The sequence below is a fragment of the Macaca thibetana genome, chromosome 2, assembly GCF_024542745.1.
Source record: "Macaca thibetana thibetana isolate TM-01 chromosome 2, ASM2454274v1, whole genome shotgun sequence".
Classification (NCBI taxonomy): Eukaryota; Metazoa; Chordata; class Mammalia; order Primates; family Cercopithecidae; genus Macaca; species Macaca thibetana.
The window spans coordinates 177496798-177518599 of record NC_065579.1 but is presented as its reverse complement, the minus strand read 5'-3'; the positions used below and the strand labels follow the sequence as shown (position 1 = coordinate 177518599).

Sequence of the window (21802 nt, the reverse complement as noted above, 5' to 3'; positions counted from 1 at the left end):
ATTTTTCTAGAATCCTAGCCTTCTACTTTTTTGAGAAAAACTTGCTCAGTTATATGTTAGTTGTATGAATGAATAGTAAGCATCTCGTGGGGAGCGACATTTTTTTAAGACTTTCATAATAATGTCACTTAGGTAATATTGGTAAACTTAAATGAGATTATATAAATAAGATGCCTTATAAACTGCAAAATCTATATGTTCACTTATTTTGAATACGAATTTCTTATGCAGTAGTCATTTGGTTTTCAAATGAAAATTAGAATAGAAAAATTACTTTTTCACTTTACGAGTAGAATTGTGTATTACATGTTTATGTTAGCTGTCTAAATATGGCTGGCCGGGCACGGTGGCTCACGCCTATAATCCCAGCACTTCAGGAGGCGGAGGCAGGCAGATCACTTGAGATCAGGAGTTGGAGACAAGCCTGGTCAACACGGTGAAACCCCCTCTCTACTGAAAATACAAAAATTAGGGGGCCATGGTGGCGCATGCCTATAGTCCCAGCTACCCGGTAGGCCCAGGCACAAGAATCTCCTGAACCTGGCAGGCAGAGGTTGCAAAGAACGGAGATTGCGCCACTGCACTCCAGCCTGGGCGACAGTGCGAGACTCTGTCTCAAAATAATAATAATAATAATAAATAATAATAAAATAAATAAAATATGGCTAAGACACTGATTAGAATAAATTTATAACTAGAAAATTGTAAGACAATCAGATCTTATAGTTCTCTTGAATTTTTTTTTAGAAATTACTCAGTTTTTGGGTTTTTCTTTTTATTCAAAAGAGGAGACTCTCGACATTTAACAGAATAGATTTAACATCTGTGTAAAAACACATTTTTCCCTTTTGCGGGCGGCGGGGAGCGCGGAGAGAAGCCATGAAGGCCTCGGGCACACTACGAGAGTACGAGGTGGTGGGTCGCTGCCTGCCTGCCCCCAAATGCCACACACCGACCCTCTACCGCATGCGAATCTTTGCGCTTAATCATATCGTTGCCAAGTCCCCCTTCTGGTACTTCGTATCTCAGTTAAAGAAGATGAAGAAGTCTTCAGGGGAGATTGTCTACTGTGGGCAGGTGATTGAGAAGTCCTTCCTGAGGGTGAAGAACTTCGGCATCTGGCTGTGCTATGACTCCCGGAGCGGCACCCACAACATGTACCGGGAATACCGGGACCTGACCACCATGGGCGCTGTCACCCAGTGCTACCGAGACAAGGCGCCCGGGCCCACTCTATCCAAACATGAAGATGGAGGAGATCGCAGCCAGCAAGTGCCGCCGGCCGGCGGTCAAGCAGTTCCAAGACTCCAAGATCAAGTTCCTGCGGCCCCACCGGGTCCTGCGCCGTCAGCACAAGCCACGCTTCACCGCCAAGAGGCCCAGCATCTTCTAGATTAAGGGCCCTCGCCCGGGTTTGCCCCAAATAGACTCATGAAAAAAAAATATATATATATTATATATATAATATATTATATGTATTTTATATATATTTTATATATAAAAGATATATATACACACACATTCCCCCCCTAAGTTCTTAATCTGACTTTAAATAATTTATTCTGGTGATTGTACTTCAGTATTATAGGTATCACAGTTAAAGATAAAAAGTTGGCAGAAGTTTAGAGAAAAAAAATCTAATTTATACCTAATGCACTTGTTTTACATATTATCATTTAAGATAAATTTTTATTTTAAATTTATTTATTCTACCTTAGTCATTATTTGTCAAAAATATTACAGGATATTTCGATTTCCACAAATAGGTTGAAATTTGCATACTTATATTTATAATCGGATATTCCAGCTCTATTTATATTTTTATGTATTTTCACTTGCACTGAGAGCATAAAAGTATATCTAAGTTAACAAATTACATCATTCACACCACAAATATATGCAAAACTCTAGTTCATTAGAGGGATTTTCTTTTAACCTCTAATCAAATTATTATTTCTCATTTCACTTTAGCCCTGTATACAAATAAACAGAAAGAAGGAACCAGCTTCTTGCTTAATAGTGTGAGGAGTTCTGTTGGTTGATCTGCTCCCTAATGAAAGTAAAGAAACTTACAACAACAACAACATTACAACTACTTAAAGCAACTGGAAATGGTCTTAGGGGCAGTAGCAAATGAAGCAGTATCTATTTAATAACATCCATGAAAATTTTAAAGAAAGGCAGGAATTCGTGGTATTTGAACCAAGAGCATTCACTCTCCCACCTCTCCCAACTCCGTAAGCCAGACCCCACTTCAGACTGTTGCAACCAAGAATACAGGTTTCCTGTCTTCCCAGTGCCCAGATAGAGGGCTTTCTTTTGGGAGGAGCTGGATGCCAGGATTCCTTATCCTGCCCCCAGCTATCTGTTGCTAAGACTAAGTCCTAGGCAAGTGGGATTGTGAAGTGGAACACTTGTGTAGAACAGAGGGTCTCATTTATTTGTGTGTGGTATGGTGAAAATCCTGGGGCTGTATCACCTGTGCTGGCCTCATGGCTTCCTTGTTTCATGCCAGAGAGGCAAGACAAGGGAAACTGGGCTCTTGTTCCAGTCCCATTGCTAAGCTCCAGCAGCTGTGTCACTCAGAGAGAAGCTTGCCATTGTTCCCTAGTTCCAGAGCTATAGCTCAGACATTTTTACCTGTAGGGAGAGACAGAACACAAAACAGACTGCTCTTAAGCTCCTCCCCAGGAAAATTAAAAAAAAAAAAAAGTGACTGTATTTGCAACAGAGAATGGAGAAGTTCAAGCCTAAAGGTACTCTCAAGAACAGTGGAGGCCAGTCATGGTGGCTCACACCTGTAATCCCACCACTTCAGGAAGCTAAGATTGGAGGATTGGTTGAACCCAACATTTCAAATCAATTTCCATAATTGCACCACTGCACACCAACCTGGGAAAAAGAGTGAGACCCTGTTTCTAAAAACAAACAACAACAAAAACAGAGGGTTGTGGAGTTGTGGTAAAAGGCAACTTTGAGGAGATTCAAAATACAGGCTAAACTGTAGGTAGGCAAGTTGTAGGAGAGAGCCAAGTAATGACATCTGAGAGGAGTCCTCCTTGAGTCAGACCAAAAATCAAACACTGACTTCAGAAACTATCTCTTCAAAGGAACCAGAATTAAATGAATTAGTGTGCAGAGCAATTTATGCCCAAGAACATTGTCAAAAGCAATGTGGCAATCAGCCAGCAATTAGTGGACTTTAATGGCGTTGTACGTTCAGAGAAAAATTCAGTCCTGCCAATGCCACTGTCGCTCCCGTGTGCATCTTCCTGAGAAACAACAGCAGAAGCTGAACACCGGGGTGGGAGGTGGAGAAGTCAGGATGAATTTCACTAAAATAATCCATTCAGTCACTAAACAAATAGATAAGCAAATCAATAACCCAGAGGAGGAGGGGGATACCAGTACCCAGAGTTGCTGTAATGTACTATCTAAAATGTCCAGCTCCCAACAAAAAATTCTAAGACATGTAAAGACCCGTACACTGAAAAAAAAAAAAAAAAAAAAAAAATGCAGTCAACAAAACTGCCTGTGAAAAAGACCAGATGTCAATTTTATCAGGAAAAGACTATAAAGTAGCCATTATAAACATGTTCAGAGAACTAAAGGAAACCATGATTAATGAAGAAAAGAAAGATATGAGAACAATGTGGCATCCAATAAAGACTACCAATCAAGAGTAAGAATTATAGAAGACTACCAGAAGTGATAACAATGAAAATTTAAAATGTACTAGGGGGGCTATTCAGTAAATTTGAATTTACAGAAGAAAAAAATAAGCAAATTTAAAGATAGAGTAATAGAGATTTGGCAACCCAAGAAAGAAACGAGAGCCTCAGAGTAACGTGGGACACAATTAAGCACAACAACAAACTCATAATGGGACCACCAGAATGAGGAAAAGAGTAGCAAAAATAATCTCGAAAGAATAATGGCTGAGAAATCCCCAAATTTAGTGAAAAACCATTATGTTCACATATAGGAAGCTTGAAAAACTTCAAACAGGGTAAACATAAGGAGATCCACAAACCTATATGCCACAGTAAAAATGCTGAGAGTCAAAAACAAAAAGAAAATCTTGAAACACTACAGATAATTTATTCATAAAACCATTTTTGCTTTGGAAATGATCAAAAGAGCTTAGGAATCAAAAGTTCTAAATTCAAGTCTAGGTCTGTCATTTATTAATTAGATGAGCTTCAGCAATTTTTTGGCATTTCTGAATTCTAATTTCCTAACCTGAAAAATAAAGTTAATATTTCAAACAAACATGAAATTCTCCTTACACTCAATGTGGTAATATAGGTAAAAGCCTTTAGAAAACAATGTGTCCTAAACAAATACAAAATGCTTTTAAAATTTTTAAGTGAAGGCCGGGCGCGGTGGCTCACGCCTGTAATCCCAGCACTTTGGGAGGCCGAGACGGGTGGATCATGAGGTCAGGAAATCGAGACCATCCTGGCTAACACGGTGAAACCCCGTCTCTACTAAAAATACAAAAAACTAGCCGGGCCCAGTGGCGGGCGCCTGCAGTCCCAGCTACTCAGGAGGCTGAGGCAGGAGAATGGTGTAAACCCGGGAGGCGGAGCTTGCAGTGAGCTGAGATCCGGCCACTGCACTCCAGCCCGGGCGACAGAGCGAGACTCCGTCTGAAAAAAAAAAAAAAAAATTTTAAGTGAAAATGTTTTGGGAGCTCAAACTAAGAACCCAGATTTTTCTGGTTTATCCTTTGCTTTACTACAAAGCCAGCCTAATCCAGACAAGTGGCAGAAATAAAGGAGGCTGTTTTCTGTATCGTAAACAATATTATTCTTTTCAAAAAGACACAATTTGTACATCACTATAGGCAAAGAAAATAATGATATTTGAAGAAGCACTAGATCAATAAGCTCTAAATCAAGCATTTGTGGATGGACTCAGTATTTTAATATAACCAATGCAATTACATATTATGCCAGGGGCAACTAAAAAGTAGTGCTTATATTCATGTTGATCAATTTCTCTAGAAGAGAAATACATATCTATTTTATTCCATAAAACTAGTAAGAAAAAGAAATAGTATTTTCAATGAATATAATTTATATTGATATTTTAGTATTAACTTGCTATTATCTATATAATAATGACCATTACTTATATATTACATACATTATATATATATGAAAATTTGCAATAAAACTGAAATCCCCAAGGAAGACATTGATTCATGGAAATCAAACTAGTTACATTTCTTAGAAATCAGTGAAAATCACGATTCTGTTTCAGCAAATAGCCAAATGCTTACAGAGAGAGTTTTAATTTTGATTGTTCCTGAGAACAGTGTTTGCATTACCAATGTTTGTGGATAAAAGTAACAGAGATTTAAACAAGGTGGGAGGAGATGTATTTTTTCTCACTTGAAAAGAAAGTCAGAGGTAGGCTTTACTGAGCATTCATTCAGCTATTAAAAATATCATCAGGAGTCCAGGTTTTTCTCTGTCTTTGTTTCCAAAGTTTTCATTCGATGGTTGCAAGTAGACTTCAGATCCTACCATCATGACTAATGAAGGCATTCAGAGGCAGCAGTAAACAGTGACCAGAAGTAAACAGGGCTTTTTCTCCAGAAATGTTATTTTTATGAATAAGAGAGAAAAATAACCATAAACTCTCAAGCAGACTTCTTAATTTATCTAGCCTGCTATGGCCAATCTTAGGTGCAACTCAGATGGAAATATATTTAATCTATTATCTTTTATTAATATTTCAAGATTGGCAATTAAGAAGGTATTGGGAACAGCTCACTCTTAGGTCATCTAACCAATGATGTCTGTCACAAGTACTATGAAAGAAGAAAATATTGCATAATTTCAAAGCTTATATAACTGTAAATATATAAAAAAGATCCATTAATGATTAATAAGTTTTAGTATTTCCACAAATTAGATAAGCTTTGGATACACTTTTGAATCCACAATTAATTGTACAAAACTCCTAATTTATTATATTCCTGATGATTTTAAATAGTCATATTACCACAAAAAAATTAAAGTCTAAATTTGGTGCTAATCTATAAAACTATGTGACTTAAATTATTTTCTAAGGTAGGATTATTTCTAAACAACAATTGCAACTATTGTTTTTAACAAAAACAAGTTTAAGTTTGAGCTGCCAACTCAAATACCATATAATAATTTTTGGTCTGTTCAAAATGTCCAGTTCTCTTATTCCAAGAATGTATTATAATTGTACTTTTCTACTTATTTGGTTTCAAAGCATAAATGTGTATTTTAGCCCATTTTCTGTTGCTATAGCAGAATACCGGAGACTGGGTAGTTTATAAAGATGAGAAGTTTATCTAACTTACAGTTCTGGACACTAGTACGTTCAAGATTGTGCAGTCACCTCTGGAAAGGACCACATGCTGTGTTATACGGCAGATGGCATCACATCGGTGGCAGCACTTGCAAGAGCAGCAAATGAGTGCCTGCAAAAGAGACAGGGGCAAAGGAGGCCAACTCACTTTAAAACAACCTTCTCTCACAAAAGCCTCAAGAGTACTAACCCAGTCTCATGAGAAAGACGTCAATCTTAACAAGCTAATCCTCTTAAAGGCCTCACCTCCAACACCATTAGATTGGCAACTAAATTTCTACATGAGTGTTGGTGGGGACAAACCATATGCAAACCATAGCACCATGAGAGGCTTTTTTGGCTTGTAATGGTAGAATTAGTTGCACACAGTGAATAGGGCCTGACTCAACACATGGTCAAAAGTTGTAAGAGTCATTACATAATCTGGTTTGTTTCTCTTTTTATCTGTATGAATAAATACATGAAACACAAAGTAGTTTACATACTAAATACCAGCAAAAAAATTAGACTACCTTTTCAAATGTTAAATAAGCAAACGCTTAAGACTACATGTGATCGTTATAACAGTCACTAATTGTCACATGACTCTGCTGTGCTCTGTGGTGGCATCTCCATCTGGTTGAGCCTGTGAAATATACATCTACACATTTTTTACAGACAGAACATGTAATATTGATGGTCAGCAAGACCACGTAGCCATCCATCCCAGATCCCTCTCTCAGGCTGGACAAAGTCTTCTAAGTTTGGTGGGTGGTGAAAATGGTGGAGAGTCATTGAGTCCTGTGCCTGAACCCTATAAGATGATGATTCTGGGATAATCAGGCAGGCATTTGAAGTATTTATCCAGCCCATCATCATGGGTCTGAATTAAGTCTTATTTCAACTGGTAATTTGGCCTCACATTGGCCATAATGGAGGCAGAGAGCAAACTAAGTGAAGTAAGTAATTCTAGGAAACTGCATATCTTATTACACTCAGAGGCATCATGATCTAGCTAATTGAGGTGTTGGCAGAAATCCTAGGATTAAAAAAAGCAGTACGAATAATTAACTGTGTTATTTGAATGCAGGCCTGTTTAGAGGCATTGGGCTATATCAGATGACCTCCTAATTAATGAAATACTGTAAACTATTTGATTTACTGGAGTCAATACCTCAAAATCTGCTCATATTCTCAATGCTTAGCTCGGTAAAATTTAAGAATTCCTGCAATGATGGGCTTCTAAATTATTATGAAGGTATTACTGGTTTCCCGAGGAATATATGTGTATCTTCCTTGGAAAATTAATGTATCTTCCTTGGGAAATTATATTTCTGGTTTTTGTTGTTTTTGTTGTTGTTGTTGTTTTGTTTTGACAGAGTTTCACTCTTGTCGCCCAGGCTGGAGTGGAATGGCATGATCTCAACTCACTGCAACCTCCACCCGCCATGTTCAAGAGATTCTCCTGCCTCAGCCTCCCGAGTAGCTGGGATTACAAGTATGCACCACCATTCCCCACTAATTTTTGTATTTTTGATATAAATGGGGTTTCACCATGTTGGCCCGGCTGGTCTCAAACTCCTGACTTCAGGTGATCCGCCTGTCTTGGCCTCCCAAAATTCTGGGATTACAGGCACGAGCCACCATCCCAACCGGGAAATTATATTTCAATATGTCTTAGGAAATTCTATTAATTCACTTATGAATGTTGATTAATATCAAGATTAAGATATATATATATACACCATATTTTTTAAAAAGCAGTTGCAAACATTTTTAAAATATAAATATTTATAAGAATATTAAAAGTAAAAAGGAAACTAATTAACATAAATTTGAAAGTAACAATAACCAAAAAACCTTGTTTTAGATTTTGATGAGTTGATCAGATATATATAATATGCTCAAATGAACTACACATAATTTGACAAAGATATGCTTTGTGAAGTCTTGGCTAACTAAAACTAGTCTGCATAGCAAGTATAGTTGTAGAAAGGTTGAGTAAAAATGATCTAACCAGAGTAGATCATTATGGAAATCACATGTATCAAGAAGTAAGAGCCAACTTTTTTTTTTCTATTACAAGGACATTTTCCATTTCAAGTTATTCAATCACAATAAATTTGAAGTTATATATATATATATATATAATTGCATAGTTTATTTAAAGCAGTGTCTTTTATTTTGTGGGAAAATAATTGTCTGTGAGGTTTGATGAAACTTCAAGAATATTTATCACTGTGATAGTCTTATTCACCCCATATTCTATGGTCAAAATGTTCATGTCCCCATAAAATATGTTTTGAAACCTAATCCTCAATGTGATGACATTAGCAGGTGGTGCTTTGAGAGTTGCTTAGGTGATATGAGGGGAGACTTCGTGAATGAGATTAGTGCCCATACAAATGAGGCCCCAGAGAACTGCCTTGCCCCTTCTACCACATGAGGAAAGACATAGACCGTGATGAACAAAGAAGCAGGCTCTCACCTAGACACCAAATCTGCTGGATCCTTGACCTTGGACTTCCTAGCGGCCAGAACTGTGAGAAATAAATTTCTGTTATTTATAAGGCAGTCAGCTTATGGTGCTTTGTTATAGTCCAAACATACTAAGACAGTGTGCCTCTTTTGTTTCCCATTTACATTTAAATATGCAACATCTTAGACTGTTCTGTTAGTTCTCATTGAATTAGACAATTTTGCCAATGGAATCATAAAGATGATTATAAAAGTAACCATTATAGCATATGTCTAACCTCAGAATTAAGTTTAATGAGATGCTTCTGATTTGTATCATTTCTTTACTTATCTTTAAAAAATAAGAGGTTTTTTTGGTAGTTTTGATGAGTTACAAATTTTTAGCATTTTATTATGGAAAAAAACCTTTGCTTTACATATAGTTCATTATATTCTAAAATTTGTCTAGGGAACAATAGATTGAAGATTAAGAATATAATATATAGGTTTGGGGAAGAGAAGAAGATCAAAATAAGTCTCATTTATAACAAAAGAAAATAATGTATGAAAGTGTGCTGAAATCAATAACTAATTGTAATATATTCATCCTATAGTGAAGTAAATATAATACCTTACTATAGCAACAATTCACCTGTGTACCATTATAAATTAGTTACCACCATAAATCCAGTAATTTCATGGTTCTTATTGATTTAACTTACTGATAGATTTACAACCTGACTGTAATCTATTTAGTTATAGGCACAGATTCAGTATTCAAGTCAAATTCTTATTTAATGCAAATGTTGTTTTATTACCTAAAACTTGAAAATAGAAAGAAATTTTTGTTACCTTCACGGAAAATTCAATAGAATAAAATGATGTAAAAATAATGAATAACCTTAAAATATTTCACGTACTCCTTAATGCCAGTACTGCTAATGAGGCTCTTTGGAAGCTTGGTTACTTTTTTAAAAAACACTTTCATGTGAGTGTGGAGTTTTTGAGGCATGAGACTAAATTATGTCTTAAAATAATAAAATAAAACCCACTGTACATAAGCACATGGCATACAAATTTAATAGTTTTTTTTTCCATTAATCTAACTAGTTACTCACCTTAGTTATAGGCCAGGTTGATTACCTCACTGATAAATGTAATTGCACCACATCTCACTTTCATCTCTTATCTCCAGTATCATAGATGAAATCGTCTTCCCAAAGGAAACCAATAAAGTACAGTTCTCTGTTTTAACAAATGTGTAATAAAATTTCTAAATATCATAATGTTTCACAGCTTCTCTCTGAGTTTGTTTGTTTGTTTTTGCATTTTATTTTGAATGTCAAATGCATGTGATTGTTTTCTGGCCATCTTAGCCTTAATAAAGTTTAGAGATAAGTAAGAAGAGTTGGAATTATCTTATTAAGTAATGAATTTCAGGATGTAGTTTCAAGGTCAGCTTCAGCAATTCTCTCTCTCTGTATTTTAACATGTGTTTCTGTTCAGCAGCCTATCTCTATCTGGACAGCCTCCGTAATTACAAAACCTCTCTTTTTGCATCTGGACAAAGTGCCCTCTTCTTATTGATCTATCAATTTCAAGACAAGCTTACAGCCGCTAATGCACACTTTTTTAAAAAATAAATTTTACTGTGTATATCTGAAGTTTACAACACAATGTTATAGAATACATAGAAATAGTAAAATAGTCACTATAGCGAAGCAAATTAAAATAATTTATCATCTCACATAGTTACTATTTTGTGTGTATGACAAGAACAGCTAAAATCTATGTATTTAACAACAAAATAAATCCCTGATAAAATAAAATCGTATCACTATAGTCTTCATGTGGTATATTAGATCTCTAGATTTGATCATTCTTTATGACTGCTACTTTGTATCTTTTGACCTTCCTCTCCCCATTTCCTCACCACCCCTGATGACTAATGTTTTATTATCCATCTTTGTATATTCTCTATCTCTGTATATTTGGCCTTTTCTTTCCTTAAAAGTCATACAGAATAATATGATTAATTTGGGTCTTACAGTAGAAAAAATACAAAATAGTTCCTATTTTTCCTGTTACCTCCTTATCCATAATGATTTTGATATCTCACAGATCTGACCAGAAATCCATCCATTCAAACAGAAGGAGTTAAATTTTTCTAGTCTTGCAGCAGTTTTTGATGGATATATCATAGGTTCAACAAAGGGACTATCTAGCCCCTAAACTAAAGGATCCCGTTTTCTCTGTGAATGAGTCAGGTACATGAACAAGAAAAGGTTTTCTACATTTAAAATGATTTAATAAAACATCTGTCAAAGAAGAATGTATAAAGTGCTATCTATGGTAGCACAGTAAGAGGAGAAATTGTCTACTTGAAAAGGGTAGTTTCACAGATGTTATTTAACTGCATATTGAATGATGACTGCAAAGGTAGCAATGAAACATTATTGAGGCAAATGAAACAGCAAATGCAAAGAAACTGAGGTATAAAAGTGCATAGAATCTGGGATAGATGGAAACATTGACCAGATTCTTCGTCCCTCCCTAATGTATATGCTTGCTATGGCCTCATCTTTGGCAGCAGGTGGTTCTCTAATCTGTGACCATGGGCATAACCATGCAACTTGATTTAACTAACAAAATACAAGATAAAACAATACCTTATGGCAAAAGATAAATCATATATTTTTATCACTGTCATAAGCTTCTACCCTTTCCATGAGAAGAATGACTCTGGCTAGCCCATTGGTTGAAAGAAGATGGAGAGAGGCAGAGCAGACCTAGATTTAAAAAGGTATAGCCTAGGGTAGAGATGCCAAGTCAACCCACAAATTCAAATGTTAGAAATAAAAAATAAATATTTACAGTTATAGTTTACCGAAGGTTGAGTTTTATGCAACAAAACAGAATTATTAAAGTGCAAAGAACCATTGGAAAGCAGCTCCGAAAACAATAGATAAATAAAACTGCAGTGCCAGGTTTCTATTTGTTGGAGAGCATATGTACAAGATGAACTCACAGTTACACAATAATCAAATTACAAAAGCTTTTGAATGGTCATATTAGGTCTCACTTCTTAAGCACTGGGAAGCAGTAAAAGACTTTTACTGTAGTAAAAATCCAATCAAACTTAAAATATTACTCCAACAGAATAGTAGTAAATAAATTAAGGAGTGTAAAAACTAGGGACAAAGATTGGGAATGTTGTTGTTGAAAGTGTTCATTGAAAGAGTTTGAGATAAGAACTAAAGCATGAAGATGTGGGAAGAGATAAGTTTAAATAAATAAAGGGAGAAGATTTCACAGAATGATTGAATAAATAGATGTAGTTATACAAGAAAACACCCGCTCGGTCAGAAATCCAGTTACTACATTTTCTGTTTTTACTTTCTAACTTTTATTTTGTAGTTCAAGGAATACACATGCAGGTTTGTTAAAGGGGGCTTTGATGTGCAGATAATTTTGTCACCCAAGTAAACAGCATAATACCTACTAGGTATTTTTTCAATCCTCACCCTTCTCTCACCCTCCACCATTGTGTAGGCCCTGGTGTCTATTGTTCTGTTCTTTGTGCCCATGTGCACTCAATGTTTATATTCCACTTACAATAGAGAACATGCAACATTTGATTTTCTGTTCCTGTTTTAATCTACTTAGGATATTGACCTTCAGCTTCATCTTTGTTGCTGCAAGGGACATGATCTTGTTCTTTCTTATGACTGCATACTATTCCATAAAATAAAAGGCATCCGAATACAAAGAGAAGAAGTCAAACTATCTAGCTTCACAGACTATATGATTCTATAACTAGAAAACCCCATAGTCTCTGCCCAGTAGCTCACAGATCTGAAACAACTTCAGCAAAGTTTCAGGAGACAAAATCAATGTACAAAAATCAGTAGCAGTTATATACATCAATAATATCCAACCTCAAAGCCAAATCACGAATGCAATCTCATTCACAATGGCCACACAAAAAATACTTAGGAATATAGCTAACCAGAGAGGTGAAATGATCTCTACAATGAGAATTACAAAACACTACTAAAAGAAATTAGAGATGACACCAAAAAAAATAGAAAAACACTCCATGCTCTCGGATAGGTAGAATCAATGTTGTTAAAATGGCCATACTGTCCAAAGCAATATATAAATCCAATGCTACTCCTATCAAACTACCAATGACATTTTTCAAATAATTAGAAAAAAATTCTAAAATTCTTTAGAGTCAAAAAAGAGCCTGAATAGCCAAAACAATCCTGAGCAAAAAGAACAAAGCTGAAGTCAGCACACTATTTGATGTCAAAATACACTACAAGGCTACAATAACTAAAACAGCATGGTACTGGTACAGAATCAGAAACATAGACCAATGGAACAGGTTACAGAACCCAGAAATAAGCTCCACACCTTCAACCATCTGATCTCCCATAAAGCCAACAATAGCAAACAATGGGGAAATGAACGCCTATTCAATAATCAGTGCTGTGATAACTGGTTAGCCATATGCAGAAAACTGAACACTTACCTTTCACCATATGTAAAAATCAACTCAAGATAGATAAAATATTTGAATTTAAAACCTAAACAATAAAAAAACCTTGAAGAAAAACTAGCAAATTCCATTCTGGACATTGGCCCTGGCAAAGATTTCATGACAAAAACCCCAAAAGCAATTGCACCAAAAGCAAAACTTAACAAGTGGAACCTAATTAAACTAACGGCTTCTGCACAGTAAAAGAAACAATCAACAGAGTAAACAGACAACCTACAGAATAGGAAAAATGACTGCAAACTATGAATCTGACAATGGTCTAATATTCTGAATCTATAAGGAACTTAAATTACCAAGCAAAAAGCAAAAACCCCATTGGAAAATGGGGAAAGGACATGAATAGACACTTTTCAAAAGAAGAAATACATGCAGCCAACAAACATATTTTACAAATGTTCAATATCACTGATCCTTTGGGAAACGTAAATCAAAACCACAGTGTGATACCATCTCACACCAGTCACAATGGATATTATTTTTTAAAAAAAAATAAAAAAAAAAACACAGGTACTGCCAGAGAAAACAAAACACTTATACACTGATGGTAGGAATGTAAAGTAGTTTAGCCACTGTGGAAACCAGTCTGGAGATTTCTCAAATAACTTAAAATGGAACTGTCTCTCCCCAGCAATTTCATTATTGTTGTATACCCAAAGGAAAATAAGTCATTCTACCAAAAACACACATACAAGCATATGTTCATTGCAGCACTATTTACAATAGAAAACACATGAAATCAACTTAAATGCCCATCAGCAGTGAGTTAAATAAAATATGGTACATACACATCATGGAATATATATACACCATGGAATTGTTACATGTTTGGTTTATGTTGAGACACAACAACTGTGTTACTGGCATTCCATCAGATTAGGCAGAGAATGAGGTGGACAGTCAAGTGCCAAATCCCTCAATGAATGAAAATAAGTGATTTTGAAATTAGGAGGTAGAGAGAGAGGGGTATAATGATAACTTGTTAACCTGCGAATTGGGGTATTTTATAAAGGAAAAATAAAACAGGTGGGAAAGTTTTGTAAAAGACCAGAAGGCTAGTTTTAATATGTTTCATTCAGGATATGAGGACACAGAGCAGAATTCTCCATTCTAGGGTGTAGAGAGATCTTCAAACATGACAAGTAGCTGGAGAGTATAAATAATATAGGAAAAGTTTAAGTTAGGATATTTATTGGCATCTGAATAGATTTATTAAATGTATAAGTTAAAGAAACAGACACTAATTCAGAAGGTGGGTAAAAGTTTACAGCAGTGGTTCTCAAGTGGGTTGATTCTGCCAAATGTCTCATTAGTCCATATGGAAATGTCTCAAGGAAATTTGGTTTGTCACAGCTCGGGCAAAGTACAGGAGGCATGCTGCAGCCATCCAGCAGATAGACATCAGGGATGTTGATAAACATCCTATGATGTGCGGGGCATTCTCCAACAATAAACCACTATATAGCATATTCAAAGTATGCATACTGCTAAAATTGAGAAAACTTGGGTTAAGGACCAGTCTGAACGTTGTTGATGAAAATGGAAATAGGAAGACGTGATTCAAGAAACTGAAGTAAAGACAAAATAAAATTAAAATACTTAAAAGAACTGTTGTTTCTTTGGCCCTTGTTTACTTCACCTTAAATGCTAATTTATATTGTTTTTCTGAAACACACGTAAAAACTTTATGTGTTGTAAGTTTCTAATAAGTGTTTTAAAGATAAAAATGATCCCATTCTAATGGAGAGTGAGCATGACTCCCCACTCCATGTGTGTCGTCCGTAGTAACTTCCTTCCACAGAGGAAGTACAGTACAGAGAGAGGCGACATAGAGTCACTGCAGAGCAAAGAAACCTGACAAACACTACTTCAAACGCCTGGTCAAGGTTAACATGGACAGTGGATGGTGATAAATCGTGTTGATAGTATGTACTATCGATGATGTGATTAAAATGACAATGTATTAAATATCTCTGTGCTCTTCCTCCTACCAACCAATAACCCCAGTCTAATCACGAGAAAAACATAAAATAAATTCCAATGGAAGGACATGTTACAATATACCTGGCCTCCACTCTCAAAACTGTCAGGGTTATTAAAAACCAGGAAAGTTTGAGAAATTGTCATAGCCAAGAGGCGCCTAAGGACACATGACAACTAAATTCAGAATGGTAACCTGAATGAAATCCTGGAATAGAAAAAGAACATTAAATAAGGCAATCTGAATAAATGATATATGTTAGCTAATGTTATTAATATATCAATACTGGTTTATTATTTGTAACAAATAACTTGTTACAAATCAATTATTTAAAAGAAATATTATATAGGATGTTTATAATGGGGAGAACTGCAGGGGGGGGGCATATAGGAACTCTGTATGAGTTGTTTCATTTTTCTAGAAATCTAAAACTTACAAAAATGAAGAGTTTTTATCTGCTAATAAAGATCTTTTGAATAAACGAAGAGTTTTTACCAAAAACATGATAATGATAAATGTAGTCTATGCTAACATTTGATAAATTGAAAACTGATAAATGTTCCCTGCAAGTTTTTTGGGAACTTACTTACAAATAACAGTAAAAAATTAGATAATTTATTTTTATCACTTTTCCATATGTTCATTAGATAAAAACTGCTTGCACCTAAGTTGCAAAAATATATTAAAGATATTTATACATATGATACCAGTGTAATTTCCTGAGATGTTGAAGTATGAAACATTAGTCTACTAGACTGTAGTCTATAAAATTTTTTGCTTAGATGGTATCTTTAAACCTAACATGGAAAATAAAATGTTTAATTCAAAAGATGAGTTATAATTGACCTTAAGAAAGTCATTGTAATTTCTGTTTTCCACTAAGATATTCATGTGAATTTTAATTTTTACCACATGATAACTTGGAATATACAAAATGTTAGCTACAGCTTTATTTAATTATTTTTTAAAAAAATAATGGTAGGCCAGGCACGGTGGCTCACGCCTGTAATCCCAGCACTTTGGGAGGCTGAGGCAGGTGAATCACCTGAGGTCGGGAGTTCAAGACCAGCCGAAGCAACTTGGAGAAACCCTGTCTCTACTAAAAAATACAAAAAAAATTAGCCGGGCATGGTGGCGTGCACCTGTAATCCCAGCTACTTTAGAGACTGAGGCAGAAGAATTGCTTGAACCTGGGCGGCAGAGGTTGCGGTAAGCCAAAATTGCGCCATGGCACTCCAGCCTGGGCAACAAGAACGAAACTCCGTCTCTAAATAAATAAATGAATGAATGTAACCAGACCATTCAATTTGAAGACAAAGGGCAAGAATTAACATTTATTGTGGTTTGCAACCTTAAAATGTGTCTTCCCGTTTATTTGCACAGAATTTGACAGAAAATAAAACAGACTGAGAAAGTTTAAGTCTTATTAGTTCTTCCATGAAGTTAGTAAATATTGGGGTGCTGAAATGTTGACTCAAATCCAACTAAGACACCTATGCTCTTTTACACTGCAACCTTTAAGTGTGTTAACATATTCCTCCAAACATAAAAAGCAGATTGATACGTTAAAATGATGGCAATCCTTGTATAGCTATTGAATGATATAGATTTGAAAGGGCAAATATATCCTTGAGCAAACAGGTTTCATCTTAAGGACTAATATAGCTTTGGAAAATATTCTGTAAAAAGAGTTTGGCTTAATAAAAAAGTGTTGCCATATGGTAGTGAAAGAGCTACTAAACAAAAGGACATGGTTTCCTTTCCCATTGTATTTGTCTTTGCAGCCCTCAAGTACTCAATTTTATTTATGTTGAACATCTCAAAGCATAAAGTTGATCTGAAGTTCTGAAGAGGCTTACATTTAGCATTAACACCAAAAAAGATTCTGCAACTCCATAAATACCTGTATGCACATACACATATGTGTGCACACACTCATACATTGCTTCCCAGAGAATCTCATTTTTTCTACTTTCCCCTACCTATTATTTGTAGTTATTTATTTTATTTTTTTCTCATATCCCAGTCTCAGTCCTTCCTTTCTCTACATAAGCAAAGACTCTAATAGTTTAATAAGTATCTTCTGGCTTGTATGTGTTCTCACAAAATATGTGTTGTAGTTTGAGCATAAAATTGAGCTTACATAAATAATAATGTGTTATGCATCTGATTCTTTTTCTTGCTGTTTAAAGCCTATATGTCTTTCTTTCTGTACAATCAGTGTAACACTTAATCGGTTATTTTAAACCTCTGAATAATACTCTAAGCCTCGAAAACAGTACATTTTTCCACTCAGGGTTATGCAGGTTGCCTTTTAACTTACTAAAACTACAAATAATGGAACCGTGAACATTCTCACATGTGCCCACTTACAGGACTGTGTTAGACTTTCCATTGCATAATACCTGGGAGTAGAACTGTTAAGTCCTAATGAGGATAGGCAAAAGTCAATTTTACTTAGTTTGCCAGAGTTTGCTTCAGAATGGGATGCAACTTGCAGTACCAGGGAATATTTATCACACCATATCCCCACACATTCGGCATTCTCTAACCTTTTTATTTTTCAGACTTAGTAAAGTTATATTTCATGACTGTTTTAATGATTATTTCCCTTATTACACTGAAAAGTTTGAGATCCCACTTTTATGTATTCTGCATATAACTTTTGACAATTTTTCTATTGTAGCTGCTGACTTTTCTAATTTGTAAGAATTTCATTTACATTACAGATATTAATCCCTTGACAGTTTGGGGCAATATAAGTATCTACTGTTCATCATCTATTAACGTTTTCCATGATGAGTATGATGCACTTTGTTAAATAAAAATTTGTAACTGTAAATAAATCAATTCCAATTTGCTTATGGTTTGAACTGCTTGTTAGGAAATCCATTGAAGTATAAAATGCATACAGATGAAACAATAGTATTTTCAATAAATGATGCTGGGAAGAATGGAAGTCGATATGGAAAAAAATGAACCTCATATATAACACAAAAGTTAAATTAATATGTATCACTTACCTAAAAGTTAAATGCAAAACTACAAAACATCAAGGAGAATACATAGGAGAAAATCTGTGTGGCCTTGTGTTTGGTGATGACTATGTAGACATAACACAGAAAGCATAATCTATGAAATTGAAAATTGGTAAATTAGACTTTTTTGAAATTAAAAATATTTAAACTGGAAAAGGCATCATTAAGAGAATAAAACAACAAGACACAGACTTGTAGAAAATATTTGCAAACTGTGTACCTGAAAATAAAAACTGTATTCAAAATAAACAAAGAACTTTTAAAAATCAACAATAAGAAAACAACCCAATTAAAAATGGACAAAAGATCAGAATAAATATCTAATTAAAGAAGCTATACAAGTGCCAAATAAGCAACATAAAAAGATGCTGAATATCATCTGTCATTAGAGAAATTTAAAGTAAAACAATGGTATACCACTACAAACCTATTTGAATAGCTAAAACTCCAAAAGTGACAATATCAATTGCTGGTGAGAATTAGAAGCAACAGAAACTGTTCTTCATTGCTGGTGAAAGGCAAATGGCACAGCCACATTGGAAGACAGTTTGGAGGTTCTTATAAATTTAAACATAATCTTATATGATCCAGCAATTGCACTCCTGGGTAAGTCTCTAACTCATTTGAAGATTTATGTCCACACCAAAACCTGCAACTGAATGAAGCTTTATTCATAACCACCAAAACCTGTAAGCAACAAAAATATCTTTCAACAGGTAAATTGATAAACAGACTTGTACTATTCAGCAATAAAAAAGAATTAGCTATCAACCCATGCAACATACTAGATTAATCTTAACTTTATATTGCTAAGTTTAAGATCCCTATCTGAAAGGGCTATATATTGTATGATTCCAATTATCTGACATTCTGAAAAAGGCAAAATTGTAGTGACTGTAAATAGATCAGTGATTTCAGGAGTGCAGGGGGGAGGGCGCTTACAGTGGTGAAACAATTCTGTAGAATATTGTAATCGTGGATACATGACCCTATGCATTTGTCAAAACCCACAGGACTTCACAGCACAAAGAGTGAACCTTAATGTATGCTATGAAATAAACAGTAAAATAAGACCTCAACCTTTCCAGATGAGATAGACTCCCTGTGGCTAATAGAAATGCTCTAAATTTGAAAGCAGAACCAGGCAGCCATAGCAGGGTGAGAAACAGCAGTTACATCCTGGGGTCTTGGGAAAAGCAGCTCTTGACAAGCATCCTGCTTTACATCCCTGCACTAGAACAGTCCCTACGAACAGAATCTAGGGGGCTAGATTCTGAACAGAATTGGGGTCTGCAGCGGGAACCCCCAACCCACCACCAGCCATTGGAAAGAACCATCTGACGGAGACCTCTGGTTTTGAGCTTGGAAACCACCCAAGCAAGGCTTGACTATTTTGACCCATCAGAACTGAACAAGTTTGAATCTTTCGTTTGCAGAAATGAACCTGATTGAAAACCTGAGTGACAACTGTCCTTGTTTAATTAAGGCAGACGTTCCTTTGATTCTTCAGAGTACACTTCTGTTTTGCACCCAGGGCTGCATCTCCTTAATCTGCAAATTGCTTTTTTAGAAAATAAAGTGCTCCTTTGCCTCTGCAGAGCTCACTGATCTTTGGTTAGCAATGCAAATTATTCTAAAAATCATTTAAGAGATCAAGAAATCCCAAGACCACCACAAGAACTCACCTTGTACTTCATTTTTGTCAATATTTCTAAATCCTTTAGAATATTCACTGTTTTGCTTCGTAATTCCATATTTTATTTCTGAGATTCACTTTGCTGTTACTAGTTATAAATCATTAATTTTCATCTCAGTACAATATTTCATAGTGATATATACCACAGTCTATTTATTCACGCTATTTTAAATGGGTATTTGTTAAATTCCATTATGATAGAGAATATTGCTGCTATAAACATTCTAACATATGAAAGATGGTCGACATAAGGACACATTTTTGTTGTGTATCTGTGCTAATTGTGTATACATACACATAGATTTAGTGAATAATGCCAAATATATTTCCAAAATAGATACACCAATTTTTACTCCTATCTGCAGTGTATGAGATTTTCAGTTGCTCCATGTCGTCTCCAACACTTGGAATCTGTCTCCATTATTTTAACGATTATGCTGAATGTACAGTCCTATCTCAATGTGGCATGCTTGGCATTTCCCTGATAACTAATCATAAGTACCGTTTATAATGTTGAATAGCCATTCGTATATTCTTTTGTGTAATGTTTTTGTTTAAGATTCTATCCCCCATTTTTATTATTCAGTTTTTGTTTTCTTGTCGATTTGTAGAAATTCTTTATATATTCTATTAAAAGACTTTTATCAGATACAGGAATTAGGAATGCTTTATCCCATGTGGGTGTTAATTTTTTAATTTTTGTTTTTCAAAGATGGCTAGAAGAGATGGGGTCTGGATACTCATTTTTCTCTTTCTGTATTTCTGCCTTTTATGCAACCTCTCCATGTCGCTAGTTTGCTCTTCTCTGAATGTTTGCCTCAAGGAATTTGCAGTACCTATGCAGTTGCTGTCTTCTCCCAGAGCACGTGTGCTCCATGTGATGTGGAAGTTGCTAGTTCTCTTAAAAGCTATGCTTGGACTAGGCAAAGCATCTCTTCTGACATAGTCCACTTGATACAAAGTTCCAAGACGAGGCCATTATCAAGGAGAGGAATGAAAAATTTTACAATGCAATAAGGTGAGTGAAAAAGAATTGTCAGTTGTCTTTAACCCACCACACACTGGTTCCATTGTTCTGTTGGGAAGTCACCTTTTTTTTTTTTTTAATTTATCATCACTTAACCACAATCAAAAGTTACAAATATGATGTTTTGACATATGTACGCACCAATGAAAATATCACAATAAAATAGTGACAATATCTACTACTCCCAAGTTTTCTTTGTGGCCCTTTGTAGCTTTCTCCAGTCAATTGTCTATGCATCTTTGTCAAAACCAGTCATTTATAAGTGTGTCCAGAATTGATGGGTTCTCGGTCTCACTGACTTCAAGAATGAAGCTGCAGACCCTAGCGGTGTTACAGTTCTTAAAGATGGCGTGTCCGGAGTCTGTTCCTTCCGATGTTCAGATGTGTTTGGAGTTTCTTCCTTCCGGTGGGTTCATGGTCTTGCTTGCTTCAGGAGTGAAGCGGCAGACCTTCACGGTGAGTGCTACAGCTCTTAATGCAGCACGTCTGGAGTGGTTCGTTCCTCCTCTCTGGAGTTGTTCATTCCTCCCAGTGGGTTTGTGGTCTGGCTGGCTTCAGAAGTGAAGCCACAGACCTTCGCGGTGAGTGTTACAGCTCATAAAGACTACCTGGACCCAAAGAGTGAGCAGCAGTAAGATTTACTTCAAAGAGCAAAAGAACAAAGATTCCACACTATGGAAGGTGACCCAAGCTGGTTGCCACGGCTGGC

General features: G+C 35.5%; 1 pseudogene; it reads left to right on the top strand.

The window, feature by feature from the left end:
- The first annotated feature begins 879 nt into the window (after positions 1–879).
- LOC126949036 (60S ribosomal protein L18a-like) lies at positions 880–1393 on the top strand (annotated as a pseudogene).
- Positions 1394–21802: the final 20409 nt, after the last annotated feature.